Genomic DNA, 26,843 nt, shown 5'->3' on the forward strand with positions numbered 1-26,843 from the left:
TGCTATTCGCCGAAAAAGCGCTTCGGCACCTCGTCAGGGGTAGTTAGCGCTATATAATTACAATTACAACACAATATTTCTCTCCTAATCATAGCGCCATTTTCTATCAACCCCATCCTGGGCCGGACAAACGGGGCATTTCCCCAGTGGGATGGAGCCTTGGAGGTGTATTTTAAAAGTCATGGGCCGCTCTTTGTGCCTCTGTCATTTTCTTATTTTCTCCAGCCTCCTCAGGTTAATTGCAGCAGGCACCTGGACACTGGCTAACCTAAATTGAGGGGGCCTCCCTGCAAGGTAAGTGGAGGGGCCCCCTCTGGGTTCAATCAGGAGCTCTCTGGCTGGAGTGCTGTGCTGAGGGGGTGCACTGGACCTTGGCCATCCCCCCGCACCGCGGGGGGCCTGTGTTACGGCGCTGCACCTGGAGGCTACAAGAGAGAGAGGGAAAGGGGAAGGGAGGAGGAATGTAGAGATAAAGAAACGAGAGAGGGAGTAAAGAGAGAATGCATGGATGGAAAGCAAAAGGCAGCACAAGGCAGTGCTTAAGTTTCCGGTGCTCAACATGGTGGCGCTGTTTGTGCAATTTAAAGATTAGCAGAAAAACAGTTGTTTGGTAATTAAATAAACATTACAAACAACTTATACCTGCCACCCAAGCCATTCTTACAGCTTTGGCGGCCTCGAACAGTCGGAATTGGCAACTTGTATCAGTGTGAATGTTAGTAGTTACAGTAGCATTGTGTGGTTCAAACTGCTGTGGCCTCTTGACCAGGGCACTGGAACTTACATTTTTTTTTTACAAATTAAGCACTGACACAAGGAGAGGAAGAATTGAGTGGGGCTGGTGTGAGAATTTTGCAATTGCTGCTTTTGTTTCCTCAGTCTGGCCCTGACCCCATCTACCTGCACTCAACTTACTGCAAAAAATGGATCAAATGACTAACGCTGGCTCATGCATTTTTCACAGTCTGTTTGGGGGTGGGAGAAATCTCAGATTCACAGCGTTTCCATGTGCACATTAAGTGAATGCCAAATACATACAACACAATTCACTTGTATCTAGCTTGCCATTAAGTTATCCTGGTGAACTGTTTTATTGTTTTAGATTTTTGTAGTTAAAGATTCTCAACTGTTGTGTTGGGCCTTAATGGTAAAGGAATAACATTGCCAGCACTTGGACCACATAATTGCCCCACACACAAACTGCCAGACTCTGGCGATTCGAATAATCGTTTGCACTTTAGTCTCTGTGTGTAAATGAAACAAAGTAATACAACACAATTCTGTATCACTTAATGACCATGGTCACTTTAATAACGGACTCGAAAATTTGGATACATTTTCAGGTCTGCTGACAGTTTTGCGTTTTTTTGCATTCAGTGATCACCACCAATTAATATATTCTATTGTAACAATTTTGCTTTCTATTTAAGTATATGTCCTTCAAGATCATAATACTGATGTTTTTAATGTAGGTCCATTCACATTCCATCAAGGTTTGTTGTGTTCTTTATGTTGTGTTTTCTAATTTGTTGCTGTATAATTTTCCTGGAAGAGAATGTTAGAAGTAACACGATCCTGCAGTACACAAAAGCCAGAAAACAATAACAACATTGTACAGAGCTTTGGCGCCCCCAGTGGCCAAGCCGCACAAATAAACAAATAATGAATATTTAGGCGAAATGTTCAAACAGAGCCTTATTTTCAAAATACTTCTCTTTGAGCGTAGTTTAAAATATCACTTTAAAAGTGTCTTCATGCATGTAGGGACACTGGGATTTAATAAATATTAATATTTTGTGGGAACTTGTGTTTGTTTATTGTTTGTTTAGGTTAATTGCATGGGTAGTAAATTATTTCAGCTTTTTACCAACGGTGCTCCTGGGTGACTCTTTATAATAAATACGATTCTTATGGCAGATAAGGCTCAGTAAGGTGTGCCTAGTTGTATTTATTTTTTAACTTTGAAACCTCAAATTGTTATATTAGTTGTTGTCCAATTATACAATAGCAAAATGTACCAGTTCAGCCAATGATAAGCTAGAATCATTAGAAGGCCTCAGGGCAGGGTTCTGATTATGATATATCGATTATGATATCTTTCATATACTCTATGACCCTTAGCCATAGGAGCTTCTGACACAGCTAAATGTATTACTGAATTAATGGATAGTCATTAGTTACGAAGCACCTTACAAAAGCTATTCCGATATTAGAACTCAGTGTGTGAGAAATATGGTTACAAATATATCAGCATGCAACTTTTTACATGCGGCTATGGATTGAAACCTTAGATTTCATTGTGATGTGCTTTTTAATTCTTATAGTGCTGTCATGTATTTGTATAGTATATATGTGAATGTGCAAAGTATAATGTGCTATTTATTACCACGTGCCCCTCCACAAAAATACAAATTCCCCACTCCACCCGGGCCCTAGCCCACTCCCGGGTAGTGGGGGGGACAGGTTTAATGAAAGACAGCAGACTTCTGTTTTTTATTGGCCCTCTGGGACACTCCCACCAGGCCTAGGAGGCAGGGTGTCACTACCCTGTGCCCATATACCTTTCTCAACTTTAATCTAGGGCAGGGTACTAAGTGCCCGAGTCCTAAAATGGCTACCACCACAGCTTTCTGGAAGTGGTAGCAGCCCATCAGATCTCACCTTGAGATCTGTCAGCTCTGCGGAGCCTCTGATGTGTAAAATATATAAAGTTGTTGAGCCTTAAATTCTTCAAAACTACTGAACGGATATACACCAAATCACAAAAAGCACCCTTTCTGGATCAAGAGCTAGCTTTCTGCCAAATTTGGAGTAATTCCGGTCAGCGCTTTTGGTTGTAGCTGTGTTTAATCTTCCTATGGAAAAATAAATTTGGAAAACATGTTTTGGGATCACCCTTGTTCTCAGCCCTTGCTTGCCCAAACACCCCGAAACTTTCCAGTTAATAACTTGAGGTGGAAGAACATATTTTTGGACTTTTTAGTGAAGATTCGTCAAATGGCACCAAAGTTATAAGCAAACCAAAACATGCTTTTCATATGGACCTAATTGGAACTACCCCATGGCAACTGCCACTGGGCAATCAAAATAAATATAGATGGTAATTTTACTGCATAGGTGGTAACTCGCAGTGCATGGCGGGGCTCAAGTTATAGTTAGCTCAGTAAATGATAACAGGTGAAATTACACTTTGTTTACGCTTAAAACTTGAAGAGTTGACTGTCATGTTCAACTAACTATGACTTCACTTTAACCTTTGGTGTTCTCCGTGAATTGTTATGGCTTTCTATTGTAAAGTTAGATATTATTACCATACCTACCTATAATGTCACTTTAACCTTTTGTTTTTTTCTGTGAATTTTCTGGGCTTTTAAAAATATTTTAAGTGGACTCCTATTATAATACCCAACACCTGTGGGTGGCCAACTCCTCGCCACACACAATCTTTTGGTCTTCTACTGGTTTTTGGGGTAATTAAACTCTGACGTATGGCAGAAAGATAGGCCTAGGCTAAGTGCTTCAATTTCATTTGGAGTGATATATTTGTTAGAAAGGTTAATAACTGGGTTGTTCTCTTTCTCATTGATGTTACTTTCTATTATGTTTGCATAATAGAAAGTTACATCATTGAGAACAATATAGACCTATAAAAGCACATATCATGGCTCAAAAGAATAGAAGATAGCACATTCGACCTGCAGGAAAAAAATACTTTATGGATTGTCAAGGATTTAGAAAGCTTCTGTGATGCATATGGCCTTAATATGAATAATGACACTCTGGATAGTCATAATTTAGAAAATCAAAGAATGAAATAAGTATGATAAAAACTCTTAAACAACATGGACATAACCGCAAACCTGAGCAGTGGAAGTAGGTCTAAACCAAAATCACAATCTATACCATCACTATCCTATGACTTTGTCGAGATATTTCAAGGAATGACTCTGAAAGAATTGAAACTCCTGAGGAGAGAATATATATATTTTTAATGATAAAGTTGAGTTGGGCACAATTTAAAATGTTGAAACTACTTGTTGAAAATGAAAAAGAAAAATGAAATGATTTAATAAAACTCCTTTACAGTGATAACATGAACTATTAATCATCTGGAGAAATGAGGGGCTATTAGAATATTATGAATTTCAATTCCTCATAACTGACAATCCAGAAACCCCCAGCTTTTTATTTACTGCCTAAAATATATAATTGCAAAAATAATCTACCAGCACTACTGATAGTCTCTGCAATAGGAAGCCTTCTTGAAACAGCATCAATTTACATAGATTATTATTTATTCCAATTCATAAAAAACTTACCATCCTACCTCTGGGACAGCACAGTCTTTCTAAAAAAATTAAGCACATACCTTGGGATGAACCATATAGTTTGTAACATTGGTTGTCCAATCCTCATATAGTATCAAAGATCATGATGGACTACATGCATGTTAACTCTTCCTAAGAGCAGGACCAATAAGTCTTTTTGAACATAATAGAATGTTATCATATATGATCAAATTCTGTCTGGATGAGATTATATTTTTGTTTGGCCAATGTCTATACACATAAATTCGAGAAACTGCCATGGGCACCTGTTTTCCCCTCCGCTGTGCCAGTCTTTTGATGGGCTGTTGTTGTTGGGAAGAGCAGGTGTTTCCTTGGACCCTGGAATGGAGAGATATTAGCATTATGTTATTATATGGCTTTGTTGTGTAGACTATTTCGTATTTGTTGTCGAAAGTCAGAACAACTATTAAAACAGCTATTAGATATAAAAAGAATTACACCGCCCACCCTCCATATTTAGGCAGTGGTGCAATGTCCTTCCTCCAGTAGGCCATACTCCATTGGGCCATCTGAGGAAGTATTCCCTAGCCAGAGCTAATGGGGGCCATGTCAACGGAGTCCTTAAGGTCTGGCTGTCTTTAAATGAGACAGGCAAACTGAGTGTTCGCGACTGAGTACCCTATCTGTCTAACTCTAAATCGGGACTTTAATTTGACATAGATACATGAAGATAGGTTTGTTTTGAGAATGCATCCAAATTGTATGCCTTTGGTCTTGTCTATGTTACATGGTAATTAGATTATAGACTTACTTATATTCTTTCCTAATTCTCTAATCGCCAACAGAAACATCACTTCATACAGCACATACTAGAAGATATCTAATGTACAGCGTTGAGAGGACAAAACTGTTCCAGAAGACATACCAGCTGTTTGTACCATTTCCTCCTTAACATCAAGGTAATCCCATTTACAAGATTGGTACTGCATTTTGGATCGCATGCTATTGTTATTTGCTGGCTGTAGTTAAGGCTGTAACATGATTATTGGTGCATACATTCACTAAACATTGCCATCAAGACAATAAAGCAAGGCACAAAGTAGTAGCAGAAGTGACTATGCTAATAATGTTTGCAACATTTACAATTTTAACCTCTTTAGGTAATAATGTATACTTTTATTCTGTAAAAGAAACAACTTACTTAGCTGAAACAGTAGTTTTCAGCTTCATTCTCCTATAGATTCACATGCCATCCTCTACCTTCACATTTATACGAAGGAATTATATTTTACAAGATACTAATTTACTTACCTCACACTTGATATCATGTCTAGTAAATATACACTCTGAATTGGTATCTATAAAGGGGGGGGTACATCATGAATGTTAGGTTGAGATCATACAGAGTTGTTCAAAACGTGTCTGTGGTTGACCAGAAAAGAAGATGCTGTCCTAACCCAAACAACTACATGGAAGAACTCTGCTCTGCTTGTGAATCTATAACAGAGAAAAGTTGTAAAACTATTATCATAGGTAAGACGATTGTTTTTTTTTCAGTGTGTATGGAGGAACTCCTCCAGGCTCATCAACATGTGTCTACTGTTATGTTATGGGTAGTGAACTTGATCTGGGTACTGAGCATCTTGTCTGTGAGGGAGAGAATGAGCTCTGTGCCATCGTTGGAGGAGAGGACGTTGATGTAGTGAGAGCGGATGATGCTGGCTAGAGGGGTCATGCATGCATTGAAGAGAGTCGGGCTCAGGAAAGATCTTTGCTGAACTCCACAGATGATGTTGCGGGCATCTGAGGTGTATGGTGCCAGGAAGTAGCAGAGCCATTGGAGTGCTTGTACGTGGATTCCAATGTTGTGTAGGCTTTGGATGAGGATGGGATGGTAGACCTTCTCAAACACTGTGGAGAGTTCCAGGAGGATGAGGGCCACGTGTCTCCTCCATCCAAATTCATGCGATATCATCCATGGCAGTGAGGAGGGCATTTTTTTTGCTGTGGTTGGGTCTGAAGCCAGACTGAGTGGTATTGAGTTTGTGGGGTTCGTGAGGCATCAATGAATGATTTTCTCTAAGGATTTGGCCACAAATGGTAACATAGAGCTAGGTCTGTAGTTGGTAAGCATTGATCGGTCCACAGAGGGTTTCTTCAGCAATGGTAGGACGGTCCCAGAAGAGGTGGGGGCATTCAGAATGGGTGTGAGCATGGTGCTCATGGGCTGCAGTCCTCTGGAGCAGGCATGGTAGGGGTAGAGGTCCAGTGGGGCCTCTGAATGGCTGAACTTCCTGGTAGCTGTGTTTTTTTCTGTGCTGATGATGAGTCATGGGGTTAGCATTGGTTCTTGGGACAAGATCGAGAGGTTTTTGGCCAGGTCTGACAAGTCCAGTTGAGGTTTGAAGTTGCTGTAAATGGCAGTGATTTTTTCTTTTCTTCGTAGTTTAATATAGCCCGAACTTGACTCTAAAGGTATCAGGTATCAAAGCGCTTTAAATGAGCACCATTTACATTACACAAGGACACATTCATTTTTGTTAGGCACTGGGAGATTAAGTGATTTGCTGCTCTTTCTCCTTCCTCGCGGCCAGAGCCTGGAACGCCCTACCGCTCCAACTCAGACAGACAACATCACTTACCATCTTCACGAGAAATCTCAAAACTTGGCTCTTTGACAGACCCCCTCCTTCATGGACTGCAACCTGCACTTCCCCTCCTCCCCCGCTCCTTCAGACCCTTACGGTTGAGTAGTCGCGCTTAACAAACACGTGATTGATTGATTGAGAACCACAGGATGTTCAGCGTCATTGCCGAGACTCGAACCCGGTTTCACAGATCTGTGATGGACAGCCCTAGCTGTTAGGAGTTTGTTGCTGAATAATTGAGCGACATTGTTGCAGAAGTCCTGTGAGGGTGTGACTGAGTTTGAGGTCACTGCTGATGAGGTGAAATCCTTCACAATGGTGAAGATTTATTTGCTTCTGTTGGTGCTGGCATCAGTGTGGTCTGCCAGAGCAGCGTATTCGGTGGTACGAATCATTTGATGATAGCGTCTCAAGGCAGATTTGAAATCGCTTATGTGTGCATTGTCCTGACTCATTCTTCATTTGTGCTCCAGTTGTTTGCTGTGAGGTTTCATCAGTCTTGAGTTTCTGCATATACTAACTGGCATGGGGGGGGTCTAGATGTTGTATTGATTTGTTCGAGAGGGCCATGGAGTTTGCACAGGATGTGGTCCAATTGTTGGAATTCTTTATGGCTTTGGGGAGGCTGTTGCTATATTCGGGTCGTTGAGTTTTGAAATTAGTGTTCCAGTCCTTGTCAGTGATGCTGCTTCAGTTTCAGCACACTGGTTCATTGGTGATGTGCGTGCATTGGACCGGGATGGAGAGGTTGAACTTGATGAGGGCGTGGTCTCTCTAGGAGACTATTATGAACTTTTTGAATTGGATGTTGCCGAATGTGGTGAAAATGGGGTCCAGGAGGTGTCCGGCGACGTGGGTAGGTCCCTTTATTCATTGGGTGAGGTCCAAGCTTCCAGTGTCTTCGATGAGTGCTTTTGAGTTGGGGTCAGCGGGGTCTTCCAGGTGGAAGCTCCGTTCTCCAAGTAGAATGTAATTGATAGTGTAGAGGGCATGTGGTGCGACGAAGTTCATGATGGCGTTGGTGAAGTTGGTGCATGGTCCAGGGGTCCTGTAGATGAGAGTGCCACGATGCTGGGCCTATTGGCTTTGCCAGTGATTGTTCATCTTTGTGTTCAATAATTCATGGGTTTTGCTAGTATGCGAGCAGTAACCTCTTGGCTTTGCTAGTGTTCACATGCTCTGCCCTTCAATTAGCAGTACATCCTTCAATCCCAGCAGCTGTCAGTGACATGCATAGTATCCCACTAACATCCACCCTTTACTGCACAAGAATTCGGACTTTTTTTATATCTGCACATTTGGTTTCCAGCATCCACTGCCATTTCCAAGATAGGCGGAGGTAATGTTAGGGGTCTGAATTGAGGAGAAACAACAACAAAGCAGTACATTATTGGTGACACTGACAGCTTTGGGCATCCTCCTTCATGTCTCTGTGTCTCCCAGTTGTGGGTTTGTTAAACTACAGTTCCATGATGTCAGCTCCACTAAGGAGGTAGTTTAAGTGGTCCTGAATGTTTCAATATCCCACTCCACCTGCAATGTGCCATGGGAAGATAAAGTAGTATGCAAAAACAACAGTTGATGGACAGAATGCAGAACAATGTCATACATTAACTCCAGTACAGAGATCTGGGCCTAAATCCATCATTTTTTTGCTCACCATGCCATTCCAGTTTGAACCCAGCCGTATGCAAATCAGTCTTGACCCTGTGCCTCATGGGAACAGTCCAGCCCGAACTGCCAAGCCAGGTCCTCCCTGGACTGGAACCAAGCATCCTAGGACCGGTTTCGGGGTTTCACTCCTCTTCAGCCAGGATAGCTTGATTCCAGTGGTATGGAGAGCACGGGACTCACGTCTGAGCATACCCGTCCCACTCGGGGTAAAAAATGCAAAAGATAAAGTAGTAAGCATGGTGAGAGTGAAGGGAAATCCACCCTCCTCACAGAATTGAAAGGTTCCAGCAGGGTATTTGACCACAGTATCACTTATCTCTGTTGTTTAGCAGAAGAAAAGAAAGTGAAAGTAAACCTAAATTTAGTAGGCAAATCTAAAAAGATATTTTTGAGATTTTTTTCTTAAGTCAAGTACATGAATTTCAACTCGACCAAGCATGAGACCGTTTTAACCGAATTTTAACTAGTTAATGTACACCAGAAGTTACTACTTTAAAGTCTGGGGGTGCTGCGGCTCCCCCCATACAACTAGCTTTAGTTGCTCACGAAGGATTATGCCGTTGAGCAAAAGTGAAGGGGAGCCGGGGTTTAAAGCTGAAAATAACAAGCATCCTAGGAAATGGTTAATTAAAAAGCAACAACTTGTAAAGAAACACCGAACCTCTGTGCTTTGCCATTGTTCGGACATAAAAATGTGTTCTGCTTAACGTAGCCAGAACAATGTCTCTAGTTAGCGATTGGGCTCCGGTCCAGCCATGTCCCTGGGCTAGGCTAATGCAGCTATGCTACTGTGTGTCGGATAATTAAAGGCAGAAAAAAAACCTGCACCTAAAGCAAACCTTTTTAAACATGTCAGTTTCAACGACAAAGGAGGAAGCGGTAACAGAAAGCGGGCATTAGCAAAGCGGAGATTTTCGCCTGAACATACATATTTACGGTATTTTTCTGGGTTTTTCTCTGCTATTGCCAGTTTAAACAGCCCCCGAGGAGCGTGAGTTATGAACATGACTTCTGTCCTACAGCCTGCATTAATAATTAATGAAAGGCAATAGAAATAACAGCTGTGTGTTCTAAAGCATCAGCACGCTGTACAGTTCCCTGTTTCACTCAAGCGTGTTTCCCCAAAAACTTTCCTGAAGTGAGTAATTCTGTGGGCGTTGTCTCGATGAACTATCACCCTGCATTGCGGATAACTATCGGGAAATGTCCCATTCGTCACTTAAAGTACTATGTTAATGGTGAATTAGTGCAAAAATATGTGGACATATGTTTTTAGCACTTTTTTTTTTAACCGTAAAACCCAATTTAGAGATTTGCATTTCTGTTGTACTTTTGCTTCCTTGTTAGACGGCGACCTCAGAGGAGCCTGGAAGGGGTCCTGACTACCCTGAGACCCACCCTCAAGGTATCGTAGCCGGGCACTGGCGGGAGACTCCCCAGGGGGAAGGAATCTCGTATCTAGGATCGTACTTCTGGCACCACACGACACAGAGTGACCACACCGGGTATTCTGAGAAAGCAATCTTTATCAAGTAGTTTATCACTGCAAATATGTACAAGGTGAGCACGAGCTCAAGAGTCTCGGAAGGGGTAGGGGGTAGCGGGACAGTCTCTGGTAAAGGTTCAAGCAGGGACGTATCCGGCGCACAGCTCACAATCCTCGAGCTGGGGGATACGATGTTGTAGTCGGGGTCCGGCGGGACCGTGAGAGTCGGTTGGAGCCGCGAGTCACTCAGCGGGCTCAGGTACAGGTTCGGAGGTCTTACGATCTTCAGGGAGCCGCGAGTCACTCAGCAGGGCTCAGGTGCAAGGTCGGAGGTCTTACGATCTTCAGGGAGCCGCGAGTCACTCAGCAGGGCTCAGGTACAAGTTCGGAGGTCTTACGATCTTCAGGGAGCCGCGAGTCACTCAGCAGGGCTCAGGTACAAGTTCGGAGGTCTTACGATCTTCAGGGAGCCGCGAGTCACTCAGCAGGGCTCAGGTGGGTCCAAGTTCCAGGAGCCGCGACCACGTGGGCAGGCTCTCGTTGTTCCAGCGTCGAATCTGCCGGACAGACCCAGAGCACCCCTTGTTATAGGTCGACCCCTCTTTGATGTCCGGAGTCTGTGCAGGCAGGGGTCTTGTCACCTGGGGGTCGCTTGTCGGGATTTCCTGCTATAGTCTTTTGATCCTTTCAGGGCCGGGTCGGGAGGAGTCCCAGACACCCAGCAGGCACGGAGCCAGCCCTCAGGGAGGCCGGAGGGCCGATCGAAACCCATCGTCCCAGGGGAGTTCAGAGGTGCGATAGAAACTGCTCCTCCCTCTCTCAACCCCTGGAAGCGTGATGTCCTCCAGCCGGAGTGGCGCCTCTAGGCCTGGGTCGCGCTGGGGCCGGGCGGCCATTTTGGTGCATGAAGTGGGCACGCGGGCCCGGGGTGGCCGAAAGGAGAGAGGCCATGGACGGGGACGTCCGGGTCGGTGCGTGTGTCCTGGTGGGGAGGTTCGGCTGGGCCGTGTGCTTGGGCTGCCGGTACCAGGTTTCGGTGGTGCGGGGGCACGGAGGGCCATTCTACGAGGCCGGGTCCAACATTCCTTCTTTGTGGTAGTAGTAACAAAGAACTGTTATATTCTTGTTGCTTGCACCACTAAATTTTGTTGATATCAAGGAACAAAGACCATTGGTAACCATAGTGCTAAATTTCGGCACCTTAACTTGACATATATCAGACATGCCAACAGACCCGATTGTGGCAGAGACTCATGATTTTTTAAAATTATAAAATATTTTATGTTAGCTATCTCCAGCCTAAAATTACCTCTGATTCGATTCAAGTCAACGTGGACAAAAATTCTCCCTATTTATTTATTTATATCTCCCTCTTTACAGTTTCGAATTGTTGGTATGTATGCTGTACTCCAGCGGTTCTTCCCTCTGTGCACCCCCACTTAATCATTACTGGAACCCGGGGACCCCCACTTTAATCATTATTGTAAACTGGGGACCCCCACTGAGTCATTTCTGGAAGCAGAGGACCCCTGCCTAAGCCTTTTCAATGATTTGAACCTCAAACAATACATAGGGACTACTTAGTGTCTATACTATATTCTGATCAATTCTATTGCACTCCTCCGACTAATCAATCTGAGGATACTAACTTAATAACTTAATATTTAGCCTCCAATTTCAAATTCCTTCACATTTACAGAATGTTTTTAACATTTTCAATCGTACATTTTTTTCTTCATTTATATACATACTATTAATATGTTAATATTGTTCGATTTTACAAGCAGTCGGGCCCCCTCAGTAGGCTTCAGGTACCTCTTAATAAGGCTGTTTGCTGGAGGGAATGCCCTGCGCCCAGCTAATCAAATGTTGTTGCACTATTGCATTCCTCTGGCGCACAGTGTTCCTCCTTCCAAAGTTACCACACACCTCATTTAAAAGAAACTCTCTCTGCAGTCTGTTGTTGTTAACCCACTTCGCGTGTTTTCAGTTTTAACCCACTCCGCGTGTTTTCCGTTTTAACCCACTCCGCGTGTTTTCAGTTTTAACCCACTCCGTGTGTTTTCAGTTTTAACCCACTCCGCGTGTTTTCAGTTGATCCAACTGGCGGTCCATGTTAAGGTGAGAGAATTTTCCAATGTACCGTGGCAGTACATTAAAGCCAGATTCTGCATTTGCGACTTAAAACTTCCATGTTCAAATATGACAAATGCCCACCTTTCTTTTTAGTGCTAATTTAATTTCTATTTTGGTTTACTAATTCTTTGTTCCCTTAATGAAGGGACGACCCATGTTTCAGTGCTGGAGTAAACCCGCACAAACATATGTTGCTGATAAAATATTCTAAAGCAGTGGTCTTCAAGTTTTGTAATAAGGATCCCTCCCAAGCAAAACGGTTTCTGATCTTTCCCACCTGAAGCTGATGTGCATGGGGTAAATTACATTTTGAGGAGTGTGGAAGGTGTATTAGGGGAGAAAGCTTATTCAGTTGTTTTTCACAGTGGGGTTTGTTATTTGCGGCCGGTGCAGATAAGCGGGGTGGAGCGGGGCGGGGGGTAAGTCGACAGGCAACGGAATAGGCTTTATTTATTTATTACATTTTACCTAATTCGTCATCTGCCGACTAGCCTCCCTCCAACGCCGCTCCTCCCCACCCCACCGCGCTTACCTGAGCTGGCCGTCACTGGGGATTGTACTGGTGCACAAAAAATACAGATGTGGCCAATTTCTCTTTTCTCCTCTTTTCAGGTCACTGCTGCGCTCGCTCATTGCCCATTCCCAATGTAAAGCTGTAGCACTTCCATCCTTCTTTTTTCTGTAGCTTTCCTTCCTGGCACTATTCCATCCCCCAGGCTCTTGGAGTATGTTGTTTCTAAGGATCCTGCTACACTTTCTCATTCTAGGCGACTGATCAGGCCCTACCCCTAAGATCTTTCAGTGCTCCCTCACGCATTACCAAACCCTCTCTCTCCAAGATCCTGGAGATCTCCCTTGCTTCTTGTTTATGCACTTTTGAATTCCTCCATGCTCTCTCCCTCCAGAGTTCTGTAGCACCCCATCTCTACTGGCTCCAGCAGCGCTCCCTTCATTCTATTCCCTGCAGTGCTCCTTCCTTTAGAGTTCCGGTAGCATCTTCTTCCTGTAGTGTCCCTCCCCTCTGGGCTGCATCACACCCTTACTTAAAGCCAATTCACAACACATGCTGTGGACATTTTCACAGAACAAATACAACTGCCTGTTAGAAGAAGTGCGAAACACCTCTAACCCACACAATGATTCTGATAAACATATCAATTATGATGTGGGCTGAACTTATTTTGCTCTTTTGTCCACAGGCAGCTCTGCTCATTTTTATCTTCCAATTCGTACTGTGAAAAGAAGGTTTAACAGTCTTCTGTGATGTGGAAGTGTGCCCCCAGTTCAGATGATGCCAAGGCCCACTAGGCATATGTGCCCATGAGTTTGAAGACCTCTGTTCTAAAGAGTTAATTTAGAGTCTGGCAATGGTATGCCAGGGAAGTGTTCACGAGCTCCTCCACTGTGGTGAAGGACTGTCCACCCTACTTAGAGATTCCTGCCTGCATGGGAGAGATTTCTGTCCCTTAAAAGGAGCCAAGGCCATGCCACTTTTCAAGTGCCAACATGTGGTGTCCTTCTAGTAATGAAGTTGTAATCTTGGAGATCTAGTGTGTCCATCTCCAAGCGACCCCATATGTATATTTTTTAAGGAGGAAAACCTTGAGACTGATTAATTCCTAGCTGTTTTCTTCTAGTTTAGGATGGCTAGTCAAGGCTCTTCTGAAAGGGTCAGCCATTGGCTAGGAAGCCGTGCAGCACAGCCTCTCTGTAGTACCAAGGCTGATATCTCTAGAATACTTAATATGAAGGGATGTGAGAAGATGGAAACATTTACTAGATTTCTCGCAGATGACAAACAGAAAGCGGTATCAGCCATTACAGATGCTCAATGCAACACAAGAGAATGTATATCACACAGACCAAGATATTAAAACAGGAAGTAAAACAATTCATTCAAATAAACACCTTCAAAACTGTGCCCCATAGCAAGTGAATGATGGTTCTTTACTCCCATTACTTTCTGACACCCAAAAATGTTGAGACTGCAAAAAAATAATAAGTGATAAAGATGCATAATTGTTTTAAGTCCGAAATCACTATGAACTCACAGTGCTAACTTTAGGCCTAACCTTTATGGGCAATCTTTTGCATGAGAACAGAAGACCCAAGTCTAATTGTAATAGGGGTAGTCAATGTTATGGAAATTTATAGTAAAAATGTGCAACCCAGAGGATAATACAACTATTCCTCAGTTATTGTTTACCGTATCACTGCTTTATTTCTTTAGGAGTTTTTGAAAATCAGTGCACCTGCTGTCTGCTGGATTAAACAGTTGTACTACATTAGAAGCAAAGAAGGCCAAATTATTAACTGAGTCCAGTATGATACGTGTATTTGACTGAAAAAATCAGAGAGGGACCCCTTAGACCTAAGGAATAGGGTTCAAGTAACAGTGAAAAAGAAAGCTTCCTTTGGTATTATAGTCCTTATTTACTACTCACCCTAACAATCCAGAAACTTTCACACACACATTTATACAGAAGGGAGTTTGGTCACTGACCCAAAGCTCAAACCACAGAAATGTAAAAATCAGGTTTTCAAGTGTGCACGGCGACGCGAGAGAACGCAGTATGGTACGATCGCAAGCCTAATTGATTAAAGGCGTAATCTAAATACTTGTACCCAACAATTGTAAAAATCGATGCAAAGGACGACTGACTGAATATACATACATCAGGACAGCATGTACCCTTACTTCTTGAGATTTAGGATTTTTACGAGACAGGATTAATTTTACGAGAGTGGTAGACTCGTAACTCCTGGGCAACTAGGACCGAGGATAAAGTACTGTTGCAGAAACAACAGCAGCGGTTCTGGCAACAAATCATCATGAAGGTTTAAGACCAACTTCGGGCACAATAAAGGGTCGTGAGAGTTACATGTTGTGGTCTTGAGAAAGATGGTATAAATGAACTGGTCACCATCGAAAGGCGTCGATGCTGTGTTTCATAATCTGTGTAGTGGCTGGAACCACAGATAGAGAAGGAGATACAATCTATCGGGCTCCAGCTCAGTATCTCTTCAAACACGGAAATGTGCTGTTTATGACAAAGTGTACCGTCTTGTTTTGTACTCTATGGTAGTATTGTATATAAGAAAAGATAACACACACGAGCAGAGGCAGGGCAAAGAAAAGAAAAGAGAAAGCAGGCACCCTTGCAAAAAAAAAGCATGTCGTGCCTGCAATAGGGAAAATCATTAAAGAAAATAGTGCTCACAGACTGTAGATAAAACCGACTGGCTAACAACACAAGTAAAAAGTCCAGTCCTCGTGGGAGGTTACAAATGCAGACAAGGCGGTACTAAGGAGGGACTACTAAGCCTACTCATGAATCAAAAGCAACCATTCAGAAAGGAAAATAACGAGCCAATTGTAAAGATGGGCGGAAAAGGGGTGGAGCTTAAAGTCAATACCTGAATACAGCATGCCTCGCAGAGCAGCGCATGCGCTGCCCATGCTCGACCTAAAAAGCAGCCAACATGCTATTGGAATGCCCAGTCCCCCTAAAAGTGTAAAAAAATCTTTCAATTTTTATTGAATTGCGTCACCTCTTCCCCCCCCCCCCCCCCCCCCCTCCACCCCAACTTTAGCACGTACAGGATGAGTGACACAAACATTACTGATGGCCCATTACAGAATAGCTCTCTGCCACTCAGGTTACTTTCACTAAAATGCAATGCTGTTTTCAGCATGATGTTTGACTTGGTTCCCCAGGGTCATAGTAAATGCTCCTCTTGGCCAGAGCCTGGCACCCTGAGATCAGTTCAGCTCCCAAAGGGGGTCCTTCCACAGTTCCAAGACTGTGGTCTAAAAGGACAGGGGGTCCTAGGTAATGATTATTTTTTATAGTTTCTGTCTCTCTCATCTGTCGGAAGTACAGGCCATACAGTAGGTTATGTTCCATGTATTTAGGTAATTGCCTTACGCCTTTCCTCTCAAAGGTGTTTACTTGGAAAATAGAGAATCAAAATCTGCCTTAACTGGCTAGAACTTCTTTGTGAGTTGTGGGGTTGCAACTGTCTACACCAGGTGGCCATGGACTGTTCTGTTGAAGAAAATAGTGTAATGAGATCGGTAATGGCAGAGGTATGTGTTGCGAAACAATTTCTGCCGCAGAAGAAGATGGGAAAAGCTGTATAGGCAGAAGCCCACTCGGGTAACTCTGGCAGGTACACGTCAAGTTGGCTTAGAAATGAATCAGTGGTGTGAATGCTATTAACCCCTTGTATGCCCATGACGAGCTGGACTCGTCATGGAGCACAGTCGCGCTGTGCCCATGACGAGTCCAGCTCGTCATGAGGCATACCCTAGGGAATCCCTCTCTGCCAAAATAGCCTCGGGAGCTGGGGAAGAGCTTCCCCAGCCCCCGAGGCGCCCCCCCCCCTTTCACTGTAATGACGATCGGCGCGCACGTTGCGCCGACGTCATTGGCTATCTCAGCCCCCTGAGCACGTAGAAAGACGGGAGAGGTATCGTTAGAAAGGGGAGAATCTCCCCTTTCCAATGGTACCCGTCTTCAGTGGATCCCTGCTTGGGGATCGCCACAGGAGGGCGATCCTCAAGCAGGGATCCACCCACTAGACACCAGGGAGGGGGGAGCGGCCCCTTGGGCAAGGGCCTTTGCTCCCCCCAAATTATTTTGGGCACATTTAGTCTTTTTGCCCCCCCTGGGGGGCAGATGGGGGCAGTAGCCCCCAATCTGCCCCGGGGGGCAAAAAGCCCACTAGACACCAGGGAATTTTTTTCACAATCAAAATAGGGGTGGGGGCTGCCCAAAGCGGGCAGGCCCATGCCCCCACCCCACCCCCAAATTATCACAGTCTTTCTGCCCCCCCGGGGGGCAGATGGGGCATTGGCCCCTAATCTGCCCCCCCAGGGGGGCAAAAAGACCACTAGACACCAGGGAAATGTAAAAATAAATAAATAGGGGTGGGGGCTGCCCAAAACGGGCAGGCCCATGCCCCCACCCCCCAATTATCACAGTCTTTCTGCCCCCCCGGGGGGCAGATGGGCATTGGCCCCTAATTAGAAAGCCCACTATACACCAGGGATTTGTTTTCAGTTGTTTTTAGGGTGGGGGCTGCCCGAAACGGGCACGCCAATGCCCCCACCCACCCGCCACCATTACAGCCTTTCTGCCCCCCCTGGGGGGCAGATGGGGCATTAGCCCCCAATCTGCCCCCCCGGGGGGGGGGGAAAGACCACTAGACACCAGGGAATTGTAAAAAAAAAAAAAATAGGGGTGGGGGCTGCCCAAAATGGGCTGGCCCATGCCGCCACCCCAACCCCCAATTATTAGTCTTTCTGCCCCCCCCCCCCAGGGGGCAGATGGGGCATTGGCCCCTAATCTGCCCCTCCGGGGGGGGGGGGGGGGCAGAAAGCCCACTAAATACCAGGGATTTTTTTTGCGCAAGTACCCACCACGGGCAAGGGCCCAAAATGTAGTGAGGCGCACTACGTTTAGGACCCTTGCCTGTTGAGGCGCACTACGTTTTGGACCCTTGCCTGTCGCGGGTACTTGGGCCTCCCACACGAGTGAGGCACCGTTTTTATCGGGAGACCCGGGGGAACGCTGGGTGGTAGGAAATTTGTGTCAGCCCCGTGATGCCACAACTTTCCCACACAAAAATGTGTCAAAAAGGGGATTTTTTCAGCTAAATTTGAGGTTTGCAGGGCATTCTGGGTAAGGAAACGTTGGGGGATCCACGCAAGCCATACCTCCCTGGAATCCCCCGGGTGTCTAGTTTTCAGAAATGTGTGGGTGTGGTAGGTTCGCCTGGGTGGCCGCCGAGCACCGGGCCAAAAACCCAGGTGACCCCCTTGCAAAACCAGGTCGTTTTGAGGTAGGCAATTTTCATGTCGCCTCACTACGTTGTGGGCCCTTGCCTGTCGCGGGTACTTGGGCCCCACACACGAGTGAGACACCGTATTTATCGGGAGACCCGGGGGGAACGCTGGGTGGTAGGAAATTTGTGTCAGCCCGGTGATGCCACAACTTTCCCACACAAATATGTGTGAAAAACGTGATTTTTTCAGCTAAATTTGAGGTTTGCAGGGCATTCTTGGTAGGGAAACGTTGGGGGATCCACGCAAGCCATACCTCCCTGGAATCCCCCGGGTGTCTAGTTTTCAGAAATGTGTGGGTTTGGTAGGTTCCCCTAGGTGGCCGCCGAGCACCGGGCCAAAAACCCAGGTGACCCCCGTGCAAAACCAGGTCGTTTTGAGGTAGGCAATTTTTTTGTCGCCTCACTACGTTGTGGGCCCTTGCCTGTCGCGGTTACTTGGGCCTCCCACACGAGTGAGGCACCGTTTATATCGGGAGACCCAGGGGAACGCTGGGTGGTAGGAAATTTGTGTCAGCCCGCTGATGCCACAACTTTCCCACACAAAAATGTGTGAAAAAGGTGTATTTTTTCCCTAAATTTGAGGTTTGCAGGGCATTCTGGGTAAGGAAACGTTGGGGGATCGACGCAAGCCATACCTCCCTGGAATCCCCCGGGTGTCTAGTTTTCAGAAATGTGTGGGTTTGGTAGGTTCCCCTAGGTGGACGCCGAGCACCGGGCCAAAAACCCAGGTGACCCCCTCGCAAAACCAGGTCGTTTTGAGGTAGGCAATTTTCATGTCGCCTCACTATGTTTTGGGCCCTTGCCTGTCGCGGGTACTTGGGCCTCCCACACGAGTGAGGCACCATTTTTATCGGGAGACCCGGGGGAACGCTGGGTGGTAGGAAATTTGTGTCAGCCCGGTGATGCCACAACTTTCCCACACAAAAATGTGTGAAAAAGGTGTATTTTTTCCCTAAATTTGAGGTTTGCAGGGCATTCTGGGTAAGGAAACGTTGGGGGATCCACGCAAGCCATACCTCCCTGGAATCCCCCGGGTGTCTAGTTTTCAGAAATGTGTGGGTTTGGTAGGTTCCCCTAGGTGGACGCCGAGCACCGGGCCAAAAACCCAGGTGACCCCCTCGCAAAACCAGGTCGTTTTGAGGTAGGCAATTTTCATGTCGCCTCACTACGTTTTGGGCCCTTGCCTGTCGCGGGTACTTGGGCCTCCCACATGAGTGAGGCACCATTTTTATCGGGAGACCCGGGGGAATGCTGGGTGGTAGGAAATTTGTGTCAGCCCGGTGATGCCACAACTTTCCCACACAAAAATGTGTGAAAAAGGTGATTTTATTCAGCAAAATTTGAGGTTTGCAGGGCATTCTGGGTAAGGAAACGTTGGGGGATCCACGCAAGCCATACCTCCCTGGAATCCCCCGGGTGTCTAGTTTTCAGAAATGTGTGGGTTTGGTAGGTTTCCCTAGGTGCCGGCAGAGCTAGGGTTCAAAAACTACAGCTAGGCACTTTGCCAAAAAAGGGTCATTTTTCACTGCGAAATTGAGGTGTTTCCACGTTGCGTTTTGCGCCGTTTCCTGTCGCGGGCACTAGGCTGACCCACACAAGTGAGGTGCCATTTTTCTCGGAAGACTTTGGGGAACGCCGGGTGGGTGGAAATTTGTGGATCCACGCAGATTCCAGAACTTTCCACCAGAGAAATGTGGAGAAAATTTGTTTTTTTTGGCAATTGTTTAGGTTTACAAGGGATTCTGGGTAACAGAACCTGGTGGGAGGAAGTCAAGTCACCCCATCCTGGATTCCCCTGGGTGTCTAGTTTTCAAAAATGTATAGGTTTGCTAGGTTTCCCTAGGTGCCGGCAGAGCTATGGTTCAAAAACTACAGCTAGGTACTTTGCCTAAAAAGGGTCATTTTTCGCTACAAAATTGAGGTGTGTCCACGTTACGTTTTGCGCCGTTTCCTGTCGCGGGCACTAGGCTGACCCACACAAGTGAGGTACCATTTTTCATGGAAGACTTTGGGGAACGCGGGGTGGGTGGAAATTTGTGGATCCACGCAGATTCCACAACTTTCCACCAGAGAAATGTGGGGAAAATGCGTTTTTTTGGCAATTTTTTAGGTTTGTAAGGGATTCTGGGTAACAGAACCTGGTAGGAGGCAGTCAAGTCACCCCATCCTGGATTCCCCTGGGTGTCTAGTGTTCAAAAATGTATAGGTTTGCTAGGTTTCCCTAGGTGCCGGCAGAGCTAGGGTTCAAAAACTACAGCTAGGCACTTTGCTAAAAAAGGGTACATTTTCATTGTGAAAATGTGGTGTGTTCACGTTGGGTTTTGAGCCATTTCCTGTCATGGGCACTATGCCTACCCCTACAAGTGAGGTACCATTTTTATCGGGAGACTTAGGGTAATTCAGATTTGTAAAGGAACTGTTATTACCTATTGACTTTCGATGCATTTCTGCCTTCCAAATGAAAGACATTGTGTAAAAAAGAAGTCATTCTAAAAAATGACTGATAATTCTCATGCTAGTATGAGTATTCCCAATTTCGGAAATGTGCAAATATCTACTGTTTCTAAACTCTATATTTTGTTCCCATTTCAGAAATACATAGGTGTCTTTCATACCGATTTTTCCATGTACACATTTTTACAGAATAATTACTATATACCCGGTACATAATAAAAAAACTATTGCATGTTGCTGCTCAGTTTTTGGCTCTGGGTTCATCGGGTTCTTGATGAACCTACAAGTCCTATATATCCCCACAACCAGAAATGTCCAGCGGATGTAACGGTATATTGCTTTCAAAGAGCTGTCAAAATTAGAAGAAGTTACAGGTGAAAACATTGACACAAAAGGCGCTTTTTTTTAACAAATTTTCAATTTATCCTATATTTAACTGTTAGTTTCTATAAAGAAACCTTGATGGATCTACGCAAATGACCCCTTGCTGAATTTAGAATTTTGTCTACTTCTCCAAAATGTATAGCTTTCCAGGATCCATTATTGCTTTTGTACCCATTTCTACCATTAACTGGAAGGAGGTCGAAAGCCCAAAAATAGGCTATGTCCCAGAAAAATTCCAAAACTGTGTAAAAAATGTTGGGTTTCTGACAAAAGTCTGATATCCCCTAAAAGCTGGGAAAATGGTGATTTCAGCCCCACAAACCCTTTTTTGATAACACTTGCAGGGAAAAACCCAGATGCTTTCATTTGCAGCCCGTTTTTCCCATTTTCCCCCCAAAAAACTAAATTTTGCTGTATTTTGGCTCATTTCTGTGACCCCTCCAGGGGAATCCACAAACCCTGAGTACCCTCAAAATCCCCATGATGTTGGAAGAAAAGGACGCAAATTTGGCATGGATACCTTATGTGGTCAAAAAGTTACAGGGGCCTCAGCGCGCACTACCCCAAATAGCCAAAAAAGGGCGTGGCACAGGAGGGGGGAAAAGGCCTGGCAGCGAAGGGGTTAAAACAAGCATTTGCAATGCAATAGGTCTCGAGTTTGCGAGAGTTTAAGCTATTTGCATTCTAAATGACAAAGCCTTTTATGTATATGTTTTGATAATTAACACATAAATAAAAGGCATTGACATGTACAGTGCCAATAGCTCAAACTCTTGTAAATGTGAGATCTATTCAAGGAAGTGGCTTCCATTGACCCGGGCTGCTTAGAAAGTGAAAGCACACATGAAGCGCTGAATGTTGCAGGAAAGCATGTCATACCCGCAGTAGGAGAAAGTACTTGAAGAAAATAGTGCTTACAGACTAAACAAGAATTGGCATAGCCAATAGGTCTCGCCTTTGGGACCTTATAAGTGTTTAGCCATGCAACAGTTGCATAACTAAATACTTATAAAGTCCCAAAAGCGAGACCTATTGGCTATGCCAAGCGGCCGCGAAAGTGATCGCGATCAAACATGAAAGCAGCCGTGCGGCCGCGAAGGTGAAAGTAATCGCGGTCAAGCGCGGCGCGCACGCCCGCGCCCATGCTCTGTAGCTCTAGGCTGGCCTGGTAGCACTTTTTGGAGCACTCTCAAAAAGTCTCGCCAGACCAGCGCATGCGCTGGGTCAGGCGAGACCTAAAAAGACTCCCCATGTAACAACCGCAGTGACAGGGCCAGTCCCCAGGCGAGGTTACGAAAGAAGACAAGGCGGTACTAGGGAGGGACTAACAAGCCTATTAACGAATCAGAAGCCAGCATTTACAAAGGTGATGACACAAGCCAATGACAAATATGGGCGAAGAGTGAGCGGGGCTTCTGTTCCATACTTCAATACTGAATGGCTTGCAGGGCAGCGCGTGCGTTGCCCAGGCTCGACCTAAAAACAGGGTTACAATGGGAGAGTGACTTCAGCGCTTTGTACCGGTGATAAAGTGCAAAGCAACAATTGGCTTACAATGCACACAGTGCACTATGCCTGTTAATGGGCATTGCAACATAACACATGGGAAGGAGGTGTCACATTCCAAATCTGCTCCAGAGACTTGCAATCAGTTAGTGTGAAACGTGCAAATCTTGTGTTGCAGATTTCATATTGCAAGTTAAAATTCATGTCATGCATAGATAAGAGGTACATGATAAGGTGATTATAAAGTCATACGAAGGGGTGACCGTGATGCAGGTAAGCTTGCTAACCGTGTAGTTACACTATAATCGGGGCAAACTATCTGAGAACAGAATCCTAAATCTCTAGTCATTGATTTGGCAGTACTTAACTAATATAGGCCTTATTTAGACATTGATGGACTGGTTACTCCATCACAAACAAGACAAGTACTCACTGTGCCAAAATAAAATTCTTGGTCCAACCAACAGCTTTCCGTCTGTGGTGCCCCTGCTGGTTCTGTCGATTGAAAGCTTACTCCATAGTCCTGACACAGTGTTGGCCAGTGGAGACAGGGTATCACACCGCCTGGCCTATTTAGATAAGACGGTCTGATGTCCTCGCTTTCTGTTTGCCACCGCCAGGAAAAATTGGTGGTGGTAAACAGAAAAATTAAACTAATGACTGCATGTGAGAGCCATTAGTTATGTGTTTTTAAAAAAACAAAAAGTTTGGAGGACGGCTGTCAAAATGAATGGCGGCCTTCCACCAAAAGTTTGGTACCTTCAGAGGAAGTGTTGTGACAGCGGCTCCACTGTCCGTCAGAGTGGAGAATGTAATGTCCTCCGCCACCCTGACAGACCGAGTAAATGCTGCTGTGCTATAAACCAGGCCCTATGCATTGGGAACCGTGTGTGCAAGTGTTGCATAAACAGTAGTTTATCCGTCGCTGTAATGGTGTTTAGGATGTACTGAAGCTTCTGTTTCCTCTCTGGTTAGACTGGGGGTATGACTAGCTCGGCCTCGTTTGAGCAGGCATCATCATGTGAAAGTTAATTACTTTGATACAAAACTTAGCATTTTGGGCTGCTTAAATGTGTTTATTGTAGCTTATTTGATTACCACAGCTTTCAGTCTGGAATGTAAATATTGGAAAATATAATGCCTACAAAACTGCAGAATGTACTAAACCAAGCTAAGCATAAGGCACAATCTTATCATGTATTGCATACACACTACCTAAAGTAATTCACATGAATTAGCCTCGAAGGTAGGGCAACTCAGTGAGTTAAGCACACGCTGTGCACAGCGGCAACTCAGTGAGTAAAGCACACGCTGTGCACAGCATGAAAGCCACAGGCTTGAACTTCATTAACATGAATATCATCTAGTTGGGTTATACTGAACCATCTTGCTTACAGTAATAAAAAAGGCAAAAATGCACTAGTGCACACCATATTAAAACAAGCATTGGCATAGCCAATAGGTCTCACCTTTGGGACCTTATAAGTGTTTAGCTATGCAACAGTTGCATAACTAAATACTTATAAGGTCTCAAAAGCGAGACCTATTGGCTATGCAAAGCGGCCGTGAAAGTGATCGCGAAAACGATCAAACATCAAAGCGGCCGTGTGGCCGCCAAAGTGAAAGTAATCGCGGCAAAGCGCGGCGCGCGCGCCCGCACACATGCACTGTAGCTCTAGGCTGGCCTGGTAGCACTTTTCGGAGCCCTCTCAATAAGTCTCGCCAGACCAGCGCATGCGCTGGGTCAGGCGAGACCTAAAAAGGTGTGAGTGTGCTAGAAGAAATGCACAGGATAGGATTCACACCACCTTTGGCACTGAAGTTGCCTAAAGATTCTGCGAGCCACATAGTTTTTTTTTTAGGTAGCTCTACACAATGCAATGAATATGATTAGCTGACTCTGTGGTGTTAGAAGTTTGCAAAGTTTCTTATCCGTAAACATCCTAAAATTTCCTTTAAAAAGTGTCAAGCTTTGTAATCTTTACAAACTTTAAGTTGCTAGATAACACATAAACAAATCTCAGCAAAAGCTCACTGTTTTAGGAAAATTCTCCTGCAAACACATTTTGGAAGATATTTCTACCACAACCAAAGTTTTTTTTAAATGTTTTTATACTTGCTAACTTCATAAAATAGAAAGCTTGTAAACTTTGCAAAACTTTGTAGGCAATATTTAGGCTTCCACCATGGCTAGTAATTTCTTAGGAGTGGGCAGAAAACTCCACGCCTCCTGCTAAGTTCACTGAGTTTTGCCTACTACACACTCTGCTTGGAGTGCGGCGTTCGGCATAAACTCCACCAACCGCCGTGTGGCGGAGTTTTTCTTATATGCGGTTTGCCAGTGATAAGTTGGTGAGCACGAGCGAAAAAAAACAAGCACTAGACTGCCTCTTGGTGAGATTTCTCAACGCGGACAGTCGCGGCAGGTCGCTAGTGCTCGTGTTGAGAAAGTTGCTGCTCACATTGTGAAATCTGTCGCTCAATCAGAAAATCCCCTTGAGCGGCAGAAAGAACCACGTGGTGTCGTTCGTGCTGATTTTACAACCTGGGACAAGCTCCCAGTGTAAAATCTCATGTAGTTTTTAGGTAACTCCGTGGGAGTGAAACTGCGCAGGTTCCACCCACCCCTAGTCAATTTTGCTTTTTCCGGATATAATATTCTTGGGTTATTTGAATTGTTTCACTCGTTTGTTCAACTTTTCTGGAAATAGTCATCTTGGGTTCCTTGAATTGCTTCATTCTTTTCTTCAACGTTTATGGATAATTAGATGCTAGCTTTGCAGGATGCAGGCTTTACGTATCAGACTGAATATGTGCCAGACACCTGGCATCTATGTGTTCTTACTTTGTTTATTTGACTTGTTTACTGCTACTCTTTTTTTATAATAGAACCGTACAGAGTGTGTTCCTGGCGTCATTAGGTCAGCCTTTTCAGGCTTGTATTTGATTTCTGCATTGATTTTGGTGACCGTGACTATGAATGACATCTTTGTTTTAACTGATGGCCCCTGTTGGTGACACGGCCAAACTCACCCTGGAAATAGAATTGCGGAAACAGCATCAGCTCAGATGTTTTTACTATGCTCTGTGGTGCTTGCAAGAGCATGCCAGAGGCAAAGCATTATTCATTGGCGACCCCTCATTCTTCATCTACGGGCCCGTCATTTTAAAATCCACCATTTTAGAACTCTGTCAGAGATCCACAGGGCAAATGGGTGACTTGATCCAACTGTGGCGATTAAGGACTTTTACTCCGGAAGTCCCGGGGCCTGACCTACTATGGATCCTGAGCAACTGGGCCAAGTACCCCTTCAGCACTTTGCTCTCAGTAATAGCGTGGGTCGAGCAGTACAAGGATCCCTGGGAGAGAGGGGGAGGTAAATACAGGGGGTCAACACACGCTCACAACTCAAAATATGCACAGCAGCAGCAATAAATTATTGTCCAGCAAAATGTTCACTTTAACAGAAAAAGAAGTCTTTTATTTCACCACTACTCACACAAAGGGAAATATGACCTTCACAAACAACTTCCACAGACTCTATTAGGTCTGGGCTCTAGCGTTTCTTATGTAGTACCCTGTGTCCCTCTACCTCCTCACTCTAGCGATAGTGGTTATTCCTCATTCACTATAGGCAACATCCAGGATAAAAACCCATTAGTAGCCAGAATCTCAAGAGCTCCACTCTGATTCTGCCTTAAAGTCAAAAGTGTTCCAGCGCCAAAGCACTGTGTAGCAAGCAAGGACCCTCGTGGCTGGCTGGCCCGCAATCAGTCGTACCAGCACCTGCAGGATCGGACCTACCGGAGTTCCTGAGTGCGGCCCTTCTGCAGTCGTAGGAGAGGCAGAGGCTGGTTCTGGTGAGTTCACTGCGCTCAGCCATAGTGGGCTGCGCTTGGTGGTCCTCGAGTTCCTCCTTCGCGGTCATGCAGCCACAGCAACCAGAGGTTCACCATGGCTCCTCTAAGTTGGGTATGTCCTTTGGTGTGTCCCTCGGTGAGTGGGTGAGGTTGAAGAAAGTAGTGTGAAGGTCCTGACACTACACTACAATACATACATACAATACATCAGCATTTGTAAAGCGCAACAGCTACCTCAAACAGAGGTGTCCCGGCGCTAGCGTGATCTAGTAACAAAAGGTATTGGGTCTCCAAACTAAAAGAATTCAGCTAGTCCTGGCTAAAAAGCCATGTTTTTAGAGCTTTCCTGAACTTCCCTCATCCGGTATACGCCGATTCTTACCGGAAGTGAGTTCCAAAGTCTGGTTGCTCCAACTGAGAAAGCCCTTCCTCCTATACGAGCCTTTACGAATTGGGGAACACACAGCAGATTCTGTGAATTGGAACGTAACAACCGCCTTTGCTGATAAGGGCAGATATGTTTTTTGATGTTATTGGGACCGCTACCATTCTGGG

The 26,843-nt window shown here is 45.0% G+C and overlaps 1 protein-coding gene across 1 annotated transcript in view; it reads left to right on the forward strand.

Moving 5' to 3' along the window:
- Window positions 1-26,843, forward strand: part of BNC2 (basonuclin zinc finger protein 2) — a 1,107,147-nt gene that overhangs the window by 300,066 nt on the left and 780,238 nt on the right. The window contains exon 3 of the mRNA XM_085634816.1: window positions 5,135-5,248. The gene's annotated coding sequence lies outside the window, so the exon portion shown is untranslated. The remainder of the gene's footprint in view (window positions 1-5,134; window positions 5,249-26,843) is intronic.

This window comes from Triturus cristatus, chromosome 2_1 (assembly GCF_964204655.1).
Source record: "Triturus cristatus chromosome 2_1, aTriCri1.1, whole genome shotgun sequence".
NCBI lineage: Eukaryota > Metazoa > Chordata > Amphibia > Caudata > Salamandridae > Triturus > Triturus cristatus.